This window comes from Dipodomys spectabilis, unplaced genomic scaffold (assembly GCF_019054845.1).
Source record: "Dipodomys spectabilis isolate Male_0828 unplaced genomic scaffold, ASM1905484v1 ptg000416l, whole genome shotgun sequence".
Lineage (NCBI taxonomy): Eukaryota > Metazoa > Chordata > Mammalia > Rodentia > Heteromyidae > Dipodomys > Dipodomys spectabilis.
Window position 1 is genome coordinate 1,872,430 of NW_024871093.1, and position 14,491 is coordinate 1,886,920.

The window sequence follows — 14,491 nt, forward strand, 5'->3', positions numbered from 1 at the left end:
GGACCAGTGTATTAGAGATGAGTCCCATGGGCTTTCCTGGCCAGGTTGGCTTTGACCCACAATCTTTAGATTCAGCCTCCTGAGTAACTAGGATTACAGGCATCAGCTACTGGCACCTGGTAGTCTTTGAGATACTCTTAGAGATTTCTTAGACATTTTTCTCCATGCTGTTTGTGAATGAAAAAAAATGAAACATAATTAGAAAGCATTATAGTTGAAGTTATATATAATCATTTGTTAAGAGTTTTATTTATTTATTTATTTATGTTGGTCATGGGCCTGAACTTTGGGCCAGGGCACTATTCCTCAGCTCTTTAGCTCAAGGCTACTAGCGCCCTACCACTTGAGCCACAGCGCCACTTCCAGCTTTTTCTGCTTATGTGGTGCTGAGGAATTGAACCCAGGGCCTCACGCATGCAAGGCAAGCACTCTACCACCGAGCCAACTTTCGAGCCCTAAGAGTTTTAATATAGTATTTATAGTATTATTTCTTATACCCCATGGAAGCCATATACACTGCTAATGGGAGGAAAAATTAATTAATCACTTTGGAAAACCTGTGGGGAGTATTTCAAAGCTGGACATGTACTTCTGTATATTCTCTGTCTGCCATTAGTATTTGTGTCCAGCAAACAACACATAAAAGAATGGTGCCCCAAACTGGACACACCCACTACATCCATCTCCAGTAGAATGAATAAATAATTGTGGTCTTTTCGTACCACAGAATATTCAACCACAATGAAAAACAGTGTGGGCTGGGGTTGTTGCTCAAGTGGTAGAGACTTTGCCTAGCAAACTTGAGGCCCCATGTTTGAAAAAGGAAAAGAAAAGAAAGAAAAAAAATCGCTACCATCTGTCAAATCATGAATGAATCTTCTATTTTGTGAAAGGAGCCAAATATAAAAGGAAATATGTTGTATGTTTCAATGTTTCATTTATGTAAAATTTGAGAAAAAACTGCACCATTGGCTCATGCCTGTAATCCTAGATACTCAGGAAGTTGTGTTCAGAGGATTCTGCTTCAATGCTAGCCTAGACAGACAAACCCAGGAGACTCTTATCTCCAATTAATTAATAAAAAGCCCAGAATAGAGGTCTGGCTTAAGTGGTCAGTGCCAGCCTTGAGCAGAAAAAGGTAAAGGAGACTGTCCTGGCCCTGAGTTCAAGCCCCAGTACTAACACAAAAAGTAAATAAAGAAAAGATTAAAAAAGAGAAGAAAAGAAAAGAAAGAGCAAAGCATAGACATAAAAGGGTAGTAGTTGTCTGAGCCACAACTCATTAATAGAGCACTTACCTAACATGTTCAAGGCCCTGAGTTCCATCCCCAGCAGTGCAAAATAAAAATAAAAGAGTAAGATAGTTATAAAGGAGGAAAAACATTGACTCATAATCAGTATGAGAGAGCTAGTAGTATTGAAGGCTAATGGATAACATTCTAAATCATTTTTTCTCTCTCTTTTAAAAAAATATTTTCAGGGCTGGGAAGGTGGCTTAGTGGTACAGTGCTTGCCTCGCATGCATGAGGCCCTGGGTTCTATTCTTCAGCACCACATAAGCAGAAAAAGCCGGAAGTGGTGCTATGGCTCAAGTGATAGAGCTGAAGAGCTGAGGGACAGTGTCCAGGCCCAGAGTTCAGGCCCCACAGCCAAAAAAGAAAAAAAAAATTCATAAAGATCCAGGTGTAGTTCACAGATGTAATTCCAGCTACTCAGAATATGGAGCTAGGAGGGTCTCAGTGTGAGTCTGGCCTGGGTAAAAGCATGAGACCCTATCTGAAAAAACAAACTAAAAAGTGAAATACATAGGGTATGGCTCAAATGGTAGAACATTTGAACACAAAGCTCCCAGTGCTACATAAACTTTTTCAGGACTGGGAATATAGCTTAGTGATAGACTACTTGCCTGGCATGTATGAGGCTGGTGTTATGCCTTTTGAGCAACCCCCTCCACTTCTTGCTTTTTGCTAGCTAGAGATGAAAATCTTTCAGTTTTGTCTGTCTGGGCTGGCTTTTTTTTTTTTTTGGGTCCGGTCGTGGGCCTGAACTCTGGGCCTGGGTGCTGTCCCTCAGCTCTTCAGCTCAAGGCTAGCGCTCTACCACTTGAGCCACAGTGCCACTTCCGGCTTTTCTCCTTTTGCTTATGTGGTGCTGAGGAATCGAACCCAGGGTCTCATGCATGCAAGGTAAGTGCTCTACCACTGAGCCACCTTCCCAGCCCCTCTGGGCTGGCTTTGAACCTTGATCTGCATATCTCAACCTCCTGAGTAGCTAGGATTACAGGAGTGAACTACTGTCACTCATGGTATTCAAGAGAAGATTATTACAGAGGCTGGGAATGTGGCTTAGTGATAAAGTGCTTGCCTTGCATGCATGAAGCCCTGGGTTCAATTCTTCAGTACCACAAAAACAGAAAATGCCAGCAGTGGCGCTGTGGCCCAAGTGGTAGCATGCTAGCCTTGAGCAAAAGATTAGCGACAGTGCCCAGACGAGTTCAAGCCCCAGGATTAGCAAAAAACAAAACAAAACAAAAACATCCTACAAAAATTATATTCTTGAGCTGAAGAGCTGAGGGACAGCGCCCAGGCCCAGAGTTCAGGCCCCACGACCAGACCAAAAAAAAAATTATATTCTTTTTTTTTTTTTTTGTCTGTCATGGGGCTTGAATTCTGGGCTGGGGAGCTATCCCTCAGCTCTTCAGCTCAAGGCGAGTGCTCTACTGCTTGAGCCACAGTGCCACTTCTGGTTTTCTAGTGGTTTATTGGAGATAACAGTCTCACAGACTTTCCTGCTCAGGCTGGCTTTGAACTGAGATCCTCAGATCTCAGCCTCCTGAGTAGCTAGGATTACAGGTGTGAACCACCAGCGCCCGGCTAGAAATTATATTCTTAAACTTTATGTACTTTCTGCAAAAGCAAAAGTGAGATATAAAGCCAGGTGCTCATGGCTCATGTCTGTCATCCTAGTTACTCAGGAGGCTGAGATCTGAGGATCACGGTTTAAAGCCAGTCCAGGCAGTAAAGTCCACGAGACTCATATCTCCAATTAGCCACTAGAAAACTGGAAGAAGAGAGGTGGCTCAAATGGTAGCCTTGAGTTCTAGTGTTGAGTAGAAGAGCTCAGGGACCACACTCAAGCCCTGAATTTAAGCCCTGAGTTCAAGCCCCAGGACCGACCAAAAAAAAAAGTTTCACATATATTATGCTCCCTAAACTGGTATAATCTGATTAAAGTCTGAAGTTTTACTAATTATCTTAGGCCCTGAGTTCAAGCCCCATGACCTCTACCACCACCACCAACAACAAAAAGATGAAAAAACATTAGTTGATTTTTTTTTTTTTTTGGGTCCGGTCATAGGGCCTGAGCGCTGTCCCTCAGCTCTTCAGCTCAAGGCAAGCGCTCTACCACTGAGCCAACTTCTCAGCCCACATTAGTTGATTTTTATGTCAATCTTTCAGTTATATTCTTCTACCAGCTACCTCATTTTTTTTTCTTTCTGGCAGTGCCATGGTTAAACTCAGAGTAGGCAGGTGCCTACCATGGTTCAAAATGAACCATGCTTCTGGCCTTTTTTATTTAGGTTCTTTTCAGAAAGGGCCTCTCATTTATTCCTGGACTGGCCTGAATCATAATCTTCCTACCCATACTTCTTGCATGCTACCTGTGCATACTACCGCACCCAACATTTTATTGGTGGAGATGGGATCTCATAAGTTTTTTTACCCAGACTGGTCTTGAATTGACATCCTTCCCATCTTTGCCTCCTGAATAGCTAAAATTATAGGCTTGAGCCACCATACCTGGTCCTCGCTGGACAAATTTATAGATCAAATATATTTACAGTATTTTCTTTTCTTTTTTTTTTTTTTTTTGGGTCCGGTTGTGGGGCCTGAACTCTGGACCTGGATGCTGTCCCTCAGCTAGCGCTCTACCAATTGAGCCACAGTGCCACTTCCGGCTTTTTTCTTTTTGCTTATGTGGTGCTGAGGAATCGAACCCAGGGCCTCAGGCATGCAAGGCAAGTGCTTTACCACTGAGCCACCTTCCCAGCCCCCGAGTATTTTATTTTCTAAGTGGTTTTAGGGCCTTCCTTCTATGTATCTATGTATCTATGTGTATATCTACCTACCTACCTATCCATCCATCCATCTATCCATCTACCCTCATCCATCCATCTATCCAACCATCTTTTTGTTGTTGGTGGTGGTGGTCATGGCTTGAACTCAGGGTCTGGGCTCTGTGCCTGACCTCTTTTACTCAAGGCTAGTGCTCTACCACTTTAAGCCATAACTCCACTTCTGGTTTTCTGGTGGTGAATTGGAGATAAGAGTTTCATGGCCTTTCCTGCCAGGCTGGCTTTGAACCATAATCCTTAGATCTCAGCTTCCTGAGTAGCTAGGATTACAGGGGTGAACCACCAGCACCTGGAGGCTTGCTCTTCCTCCCCCTTCCCCTCCCCCCTCCCCTCCTCCTCCTCCTCCTCCTCCTCCTCCTTCTTAATATACCCATCTCCTTCTTCTTAATATACCTATCTCCTTCCTTCCTTCCTTCCTTTATTCTTCCATCCTTCTTCCTTTTCTTATATCATTGATTCTTATCTGTTCCGCTTTCCCAACCCCTCTAGAGATCTCTTCATCGCAATGAATACTTACTCTGAGTATTTCTGGTTTGCTACCTGTAAGTTCTAACTACCCAATACTCTCGTGACTCCTACAGCTAGAACATGTACAATTCTAATTTTTACTCTCCTCCTTCCTCCAAACCCTGGTAGCCTGTGAGCAGGCTTCTAATTTGTAAGTCTGGGTTTACCTGTTTGGAAAATGGGTTGAATAATAGGTGCCTCCTCCCTCCCCAAGGTGTTGAACTTTAATTACTGTTTGCAACATTACTAAAGATGTGGAGATGAAAGGTGGTTGTAAAAGTCCGTGTTACTGGCATTAGTAATAAAGCTGAGGAATTTGTTTGTGAGTGTGGATGGCTGTCATAACTGGGCAATAAGGGGGGGCAAGGTTGAGTTTATGTGGGAAAACCTTGCCCAAAAAACAACCACAGATCCTGGTCGGTATAAATAGCAAGAACAAGCTGTACCTCAAAGTCCTTTGCAAATTTCACATTCTTGCATGCCCCTGGAAGGATGGAAGCCCCACTTTCAAAATTGAAAACAAGGAGTTACCTGGGGCTAGAAGGCCGGGAATCCAGGGGTTAGTGACTGATGGAGACCATTTTGGCTCTCTTCACAGTTGGCCGGAAAAAAACAGGGACAAACAGGGTTTTCTTTTTTTTTTTTTTTTAATTTTAGTTTTAGTTTTTAATTTTGATCATCACTTCTTTTTCTTTTGCGTCCTGATCATATTTTTTACTGACATGGCAGTTAACAAGGACTTTTAGGAAGGTGCTCGTTTGGGGAACACTTTATGAATGAAAAGTCAGGATAAAATAAAAGGATAAAGTCCTCAAAGCATTTACCAATCCAAACTAGGAGATAAATAGGAGTGAGTGGCCTATATTTAGAATTTACTTCATGGTGCCCTGTTATTAATAATAACTGCCTCCTTTGGTGTATGCAAAGCCCTTTGAAATGCATTACTGCATTTGATCACTGACAATGCTGGAATTTCAAGCTCTGATTTAAGGATGAGGAAACAGAAGCTTAGGAGGAGAAGTGACTTTTCTAAGGCCACACAGCTGGCAAGTGATGGAGAACACGACTCAGGCTGAGTCTTGGGAATTGGAAGGATTTAGGAGAAATCTCGAGAATTTAAGTAGAAGAAAAAGAGCCCCTTTGTTGTTGTTGTTGTTTGTTTTGTTTTGTCTTTCTCAGGTTCAAAGCTAATCTGGACAGAAGACAATACCACCTGGCAGCTAATCAGAGACAAGTTGTAGGGTAGAGGGTACTAGTGGGAGTTAGACACAAAGGCTTGGGTTTGTCCCTGATTCTGAATTGTTATGTGGATTGGAGCCCACAACTTGACTTCAGCCTCCTCACCCGTTAAATGGAAACATAATAGCAGTGTTTCCTTCCTCCCTAGGTTCTATTGCAAGAGAAGTTCTCTGAAGGGCAGTTAGCCCAGTGCCTCTCTTTGATCAAAGTTATGAAGGGAGATCTTAGAAGACAAATAATTGGTACACACACCACAGACTGAACCATCTTGGGCTAATAATGCAAAGGAACTAGAAATCAAACAAAAACAGCAAAGATTCTTTTATTTTGGAGTAATTGTGATTTGCATGCAGTTTTAAGAAATCACTCCAAGAGATTATCTATGTCCTTCATCTAGTTTTCTCCAAGTCGTATCTGTCTATCTATCTATCTATGTGTCTATGTATCTATGGATTTATCTATATCTATTTATTATTCTATCTATCATATAGATCTATCTATGTATCATCCATCTATTACTCCACTTGTGCATGCATCTATCTATACATGTATTTAGAGCTAGGATTTTCATTATGTAGTCAACACTGGCCTTGAACTTGCAGTCATCCTACTTCAACTTTCTGAATGCTGGAATTCCAAAGAGGACCTCACACTCAGCTAAGTAGTAATGTTTTGTATAACTATAGTAAAGTATCAAAACTAAGAAAAGGGCATTCATACATCTACTTATAGGGATTTCATATTTATACACACATTCATTTGTATGTGTATATGTGTTTACTTCTGTACAATTTTATCATGTGTATTGTACATTTATTTGATAACATCATTATAGTCCAGATACAGAAAAGTTTCATCTCAAGGAGACTTCTTGTAACCCTTTTATTTTTTTTCTTGTAACCCTTTTATAGCTATAGATTTTTCTTTTCTTTCTAAACACCCATCTATTCTCCATTTCTACAACTTTATCATTTTAAGAATGAGAAGTAGCCAGGCACCAGTGGCTCATGCCTGTAATCCTAGCTACTGAGGAGGCTGAGATCTGAGGATCGCAGATCAAAACCAGTACAGGAAGGAAAGTCCATGAGACTCTTATCTCAAATAAATCACCAGAAAATCGGAAGTGGTGCTGTGGCTCTAGTGGTAGAGCTAGCTGGAGCTGAAGAGCTGAGGGACAGTGCCCAGGCCCAGAGTTCAAGTCCCATGACTGACAAAGAAAAAAAAAAGAATGAACTATAATAAATAGGATAATACAGTACCTAGCCTTCAGAGTTTGGCTTTTTTTTTACTCAGCATAATTTCCTTGGGGTTGAATGAAAAAACTGCACATATAAAAAAATGCCTTCTTTTTTTTTTTGCTGAGTAGTATTCTATGGTATGACTGCCAACCAGATGAATATCAGGTGAACATCAACCAGATGAGCATCAACCGGATAAACCAGTTGATATTTTCCCATTGACATTTATCTCAGTTGTTTCTTGTTTGAAGCTCTTTAAGCTGCAATGCACAATCACATACAGGTTTTTGTATGCAATATTTTGGCATAAATTTCCAATAGTACAATTATTGGATATTAATAAGCATTAAGGGTTTTGTTGTTGTTTTTGTTGGTTGTGGGGCTTGAACTCAGGGTTTGTCCCTAAGTTCTTTTGCTCAAGGCCAGCACTCTACTACTTTGAGCTACAGCTCCACTTCCAGTTTTCTGGTGGTTATTTGGGTATAAGAATCTCATGGACTTTTTTTCTTGGGCTGGCTTTGAACCATGATTCTCAGATCTCAGCTTCCTGAATAGCTAGGATTACAAGTACTCCTGGTGGATTGCTGTTTACTGTTGAATTTTAAGATTTTTCTTGGCATTGTCCATAAAGAATGTACTCATTACCTTACTTATATAACTGTAACCCCTCTGTACATCACCTTTAAAATAACAATTAAAAAATAAAAATTAAAAAAGTTCTTTCGGGCTGGCAATATAGCTCAGTGGTAGAGCGCTTGCCTAGGATGCATGAAGCCCTGGGCTTAATTCCTCAGTGACACATAAACAGAAAAAGCAAGAAGTGGTGCTGTGGCTCAAGTGGTAGAGTGCTAGCCTTGAGCAAAAGCTCAGGAACACTGCCCAGGCCCTGAGTTCAAGCCCCAGGACTCTGTGTGTGTGTGTGTGTGTGTGTGTGTGTGTGTGTGTGTGTGTGTGTGTGTGTGTGTGTGTGTGTGTGTGTGTATACCAGGGCTTGAACTTAGAGTCTGTCCCTTAGCTTTTCTTTCTTTTCTTTTTTTTGTCGGTCATGGGGCCTGAACTCTGGGTCTGGGCGCTGTCCTTCAGCTCTTCAGTTCAAGGCTAGCACTCTATCACTTGAGCCACCAGACCACTTCCAGCTTTTTCTGCTTTATGTGGTACTGAGGAATTGAACCCAGGGTCTCATGCATGCAACTCATGCACTCTACCACTGAGCCACCTTCCCAGCCCGCCCTTAGCTTTTTTGATCATGGCTGCTGCTCTACCACTTCAGCCATAGCTCCACATCTGGTTTTTTACTACCTAACTGGTGATAAGGATCTCACAGACTTTTGTTCATGGGCTGACTTTGAATCATGATTCTTGGATCTCAACTTCCTGAATTGCTAGGATTACAGGTGTAAGCCACCAGCATCCAGTAAGATTTAAATTTTTATATGAACTAATTTATTAATTTTCCCATTGTGGGTTGTGCTTTTTATGTTACCTCTAGAGTTAGAAGATTTTTTTCTTGCCTGTATTTTACCCCCAAATCTTCTACAGTTTTATGTTTAAGTCCTAGATCCATTCTGAGCTAATTTTCTGTTATGATCTAGATTTATGCTCTTGCCTTATGGATATCCCACTGTTTTGGCATCGTTTTCAAAAAAAATCTGTCTTTTTCCTCTATTGAATTGCTTTTGTACCTGTCAAAAATCAATTGAGCATATTTATGTGAGTCTATTTCCGAGCTAAGTACCCAAAGGAATTTTAACTCAAATATTGAACTCAGGCAAGCAAAAGATGAGGAATCACTTCATACACCCAGACTGAATAAAGACTAACCTGTGAAACATTTGTCAAACAACCTAATTTTCTATGTAATTACATAGGAAACTGTAATCAATCAATTTTGATGACCCTGATTGTTCAAACAGAGGCTCAGGACAGTGTTTTAAATCAGTCAGGCCCTGACTTTAGGACTAGAGAGACCTGCAGTCAGATGTTGAGCCCATCATTTATCACCTGAGTAACCCTGGGCAGGTAAGCAAGTGAACTAGCTTCTTAGAGCATCCCTTCTCTGTTGATGGAGATCCCATTACTGGTCTCATAGAATTAGGTTGAGGAACAAATGAGAATGGGAAACTGCAAAGTGGTTAACCATAAATGGTATCGTTTAGGCTGGGTACTGGTGGTACATGCCTGTAATCCCAGCTACTCAGGAGGCTGAGATCTGAGGATCATGGTTGGAAGCTAGCCTAGGCAGTCAAAACCAAGAGACTTTTATCTTCAGTTAACCAGCAAAAAAAGCTGGAAGAAGAGGTGTGGTTCAAGGGATAAAGTGCCAGCTTTCAGTGAAAAAGCCATGAAGGAACACAAAGCCCTGAGTTCAAGCCCTAGTACACACACACACACACACACACACACACACACACACACACACACACACACGGCATGGTCTATAGTAGAACAGATCCAAGGAATGATTTCCAAGTTTTAGCCCAATTTGTCTTATCAGTCCCCTTCTGAGCATCCAAATTGAAGATTTACCTGGAGTCCAGTGTGAGAATATTATGCAAGTGTGCCTTACAAATGCAGCTTCAGGATGGGTTAAGGATCCCCTTCTTCTACCAAACTACTGCTCTTTTGGGGAATAGAAAAACTGGGGCTTGAGCTCAGGGCTTTGCACATGCTTCATATGCATGTGTATCACGGAGCTGCATTTCCAGCCCCAAGCTCCTGCTGATAAACCTTTTCCTAGAAATAGCAGAGATGATAGGAATATTTACTATAGGTTTAGCATCTTTTCTCCTGGGCCTCAGAGTCTGTTGTTTTTCTCCTCAGGAATGGGATTTAAGGGTCCCCATTGCAACCCTGCAAATAAGGTTCAACCAGACAGCAATTTTTCTCTAGATAAGGAAAGCAACCTGACGTCCACCTTCTAAGGTGGCTGAGGACCACTAATTAACAAAATGTAGATGAGCTGGCCAATTGTCCTCATACCTTACATGGATGCACTTGAGCATGAGTCAGCTAACTATAGCTCTGGCCAAAATCCTGCCCTGCCCTTCCTTCTGGCCTGTTTTCTTAGCCTGGGAGCCAAGAACAGCTTTTACATTTTGAAGAATTGTAGGAAGGAGGGCTGGGAAGGTGGCTCAGTGGTAGAGTGCTTGCCTCGCATGCCTGAGGCCCTGGGTTCGATTCCTCAGCACCACATAAGCAAAAAGAAAAAAGCCGGAAGTGGCGCTGTGGCTCAAGTGGTAGAGCGCTAGCCTTGAGCTGAAGAGCTGAGGGACAGCGGCCAGGGCCAGAGTTCAGACCCCACAACCGGACCCCCCCCAAAAAAAAAAGAGTTGTAGGAAGCAAAGGAAGCAAAAGGAAGGGAAGTAAAAGAAAGGGAAGGAGGGAGGAAGGAAGGAAGGAGAGGGAGAGAAAGAGAGAAGGAAGTGAAGGAGGGAGGAAAGGAAGAACAAAGATGCTGAAGGGGTGTATATGATTTGCAGAAGCTAAAGTACTTATTATCCAGTCCTTCACAGAAAAAAGTTTTGTTGTCTTTGGCTATAGAGGATAAAAATGAGGCTCAAAAAGAATGATAAACCTAATGCTGGTAGCTCACGCCTATAATCCTAGCTACTCAGGGGCTCAGATCTGAGGACTGTGATTTGCAGTCAGCCTGGGCAGATAAATCCAAGAGTTTTAAAATCTCTAACTAACCAGCAAAAAGTAGGGAGTGAGGTGTGGCTCAGGTGGTACAGCACCAGCCACACAAGAGTATAAGGCCCTGAGTTCAAGCCCCAGTAGTAGCACAAAACAAACAAACAATAGAAACAAACAAACAAACAACAGAAAACAAAACACAAAGGAGCGGGGGTGGGGATGGGGGAAATGGGAAGGGATGGGAAGGGGAAACAAAGGAGGAGGCAACAATGCTTGATAAGAAATGTACTCATTACCTTGCTCATGTTACAGTATTTTCACAAATAAATAAATAACAAAAAACAAAAAAAGAGAAAAAAACAAACCTACATATTCCATAGAGGTGTTTACTGATATTCTTCTATGCCATCGGACTGAAGAAAGAGAATGTCTTTGGCATAATTCTGTGATTTCCACAGACGCAAAAGGCCCTTACATCACACTGGCTGCCATCTCCAACACAGTAGGAGAAGGCAGAATGGGTCAGTTTCTAGAAATTTCCACCTTAAAAAGTCAGGAATGTAGCCAGGCACTGGTGGCTCATGTCTGTAACCCTAGCTACTCTTGAGGCTGAGATCTGAGGATTGAGATTCAAAGTCGGCCCTGGCAGGAAAGTCCATGAGACTCTTATCTCTAATAAACCACCAGGAAATAGGAGGTGGTGTTGTGGTTCAAGTGGTAGAGAGCTAGCCTTGAGCAAAAGAGCTCAAGGACAGTGTCCAGGCCCTAAGTTCGAGCCCTATGATCAACCAAAAACAAAAAAGGCAGGAATGTGGGACCTAAAGAGACAGATGAAATCAGTTCCATAAAGAGATCTGTCAACCTTCAGAGACTTGTAACAATGTTATTTCCTAGAGGGGTTGATAAAAGAATTTATAATATTAAAAGTATGTAACTATATGGAATCCAGTGTGAACTCTCTGATTGACGCAGCATTAAATCACAGAATTTCACTCAGTTTCTCCAGTTAGAATGCCTCATAATATGATGTGCAAATAAGCCAATACTACTAGGTAACGGGTAACCTATCTATAACCCTAGCTATTCAGGAGGCTGAGAGCTGAGGATTAAAATTCGGAGCCAGCTGAGGTGGAAAAGTCCCTGAGACTCGCATCTCCAATTAACCAGTAATTAAAGCAGAAATGGAGATGTATAGCTCAAATGGTAGAGTGTCAGCTTTGAGTAACAAAGCCTAGAGCTTAAGGGCCCAAGTTCAAACTCTAGTATTAGCACAAAACAAAAACAACAAAACAATCAAAATAAATAAATAAGCCAATCTTGGTTCCTATTGGTTGGTTTAGTGAGGAGGCCAGCTCTCCATCACCTGTCTTTGCAATGCTGTGCCCTCTCCATAAGTCATCTTTTCTTTTGACTTCTTGTTCAATGAATTCCCATCCTCCCTCCCTCCCTTTCTCCCTCCTTCATTCCTGGCTCTGCTTTAATGTTAGTTGGTTTGCCCTTGGTCTGTCTGCCCTACATCTCTGTAGCCATAAATCCACTATCTTCTCCATCTGACCATTTACCTAGGTTTCTGTTGACTTTGTCTTGCCAATCAGCCTATAAGTCTCAGAAAGGTAGAGACTGATTTTATCTTGTTCACTGTTGCAGGGCCCAAGCTTGTCCTGGTGCTCAATCAAAGGAGTATTCAACAAATATTTGCAACAGAGGGATTGACCTGGTTTTGGGGGAGGGCGGTGCCGATTGGGCCTGTGATGTGCTTGCCTAGAGTGTATATGGCCCTGAGTTTCATCCCCACCATTAAAAGAAAAAAAAGGACGAAGGAAGGAAGGAAGGAAGGAAGAAGGAAAGAAAGAAAGAAAGAAGAAAGAGAAAGAAAGAAGGAAAGAAAGAAAAGAAGAAAGAAAGAAAAAGAAGAGCCAAGTGAGACATGAATATAGGCATCTCTTTGGTTCCGAAACATATTGGGGAAACTGAGGCAGTTTGGCAGATTATATACACATGCAGAATCAAGAGTTTCTGACATACCAGATGTGAAACTTTTTCACATTGCTCAATTCTTTTTTTTTGGTGGGTATTAGGGTTTGAACTCAGGGCTTTACTCTAAAGTTAAGCTACCATACACATAGCTCAGCCTTTTGACTTTTAATTTTTTTCATACTTTTAATTTTTTCATGTTTGTTTTGCTGGCCTCAGGTAGCGGTCATCCTACCTCTTGATCAACTGCCTCCTGAGCAGTTTTGATTACAGTCATGCACTGCTATACTAGATCTCCTCAGCCATTTCTAAAACAATTTAATTCCTCTCTAGCCTTGCTTGATTTGTTCTTGTCACCACTGTAGAGGTTAAGACTGTTTTAGAGGATTCTTTTTATAACAAATGGGATCTCAGCATAGAGAAAAATGTATCTAGCTCTCAGGCAGAGGAGAAACATGTACTTGTGGACCTTGAATTTTTAAATGAGCCAGCACATCTCTGCTAATTCTCTTCCCTTGCTGTATCCCGTCTGGTTCATATTCAGCAAAAGAGAAAGCCAGCCTGTGTCACCTGTGATTTATGTCCTGCTGTTTGCTCTCTTCCCCTAGAACATTAAACACCCTGAGCAGAGGGAAGAAGAGGTAATCTCAGGATGCCTGGCTGCCAGACGGGGTGTCTGGGTGTCTGGGAGGCGTGCAGGGGAGGGGTAGGGGGCTGCCAGGAGCACTCCACTCTGTTGGGAAATGGGAGGAGATTGAAAACTGTTTTTTGTTTTTTTTAAAGACCCATGGGGCTTCCACATAAAAGGAACAAGGGAATCTCTGTTTGTTTTGACTTCTGTAAAAACAATTAGCCTCTTAACAAAAAAAAGAAAAAAGGGGGGGTGTTGATGTACTCACTGCCTGCTTTGGGCAATTCTCTTCTCTCTGGGCCTCAGTTTCCCTGGCTGTGGAAGAAGGAACTGAATGGTATGAATACCCTTTCTCTTCCCAGCCTCAAGGATCTGGAGAGAATTAGCCTTTCATAGAGAGAGGAAGAGTATTGTAGCAGTTGCCTTCAGAAGGAAGGCTTCAGGCCCTAGCTCCACTTTCACTGGCTGTGTGGCCTTTAGGCACATTCCTTACCTCTCTGAGCTTTATCTGCAGGACTACATGAACACAGCCAGGACTTTGCTCAAGAGGTTTCTGGGTTTCTGGGAAATCTACCACCAAGTCTTTGCAGAGGTATTGGCACTGAGCCAGGGGTTTAAGAGTTAGCTATTATTGGGGCTGTTGTTCCCCCAGATAGTCTCTAGTCTTGGACTTGGGGTGTGTGTGTGTGTGTGTGTGTGTGTGTGTGTGTGTGTGTGTGTGTGTGTGTGTGTGTGTGTGTGTGTGTGTGTGTGTGTGTGTGTGTGTGTGTGTGTGTGTGTGTGTGTGTGTGTGTGTGTGTGTGTGTGTGTGTGTGTGTATGTCCCTCAACCTGAATTCCTTGCATGAAGCCTACTCAGAGGGGGCAGGGAAACCTAGTGAGCACTTGGAAGTTCTGGGCTAGGGGGGTGAGGGGAGGAGCTATTTTCAGTGGGTTCTGGTTCTATTTGTAGCTGGTAAGTTGGCCCAGGCGGCAGGGAAGCTCTGGACAGAGCATGCTGGATTCACAGTGGGGTGTGTCATCTTACACTGTGGCCGGGGAAGGAAAGGAGAGGTAGGAGACACGGAGGACAAATGGGGAGGAGGAGTATGGAAGCCACAGAGGACACATTAGGAGGAGGAGGAGGCTGGAAGCC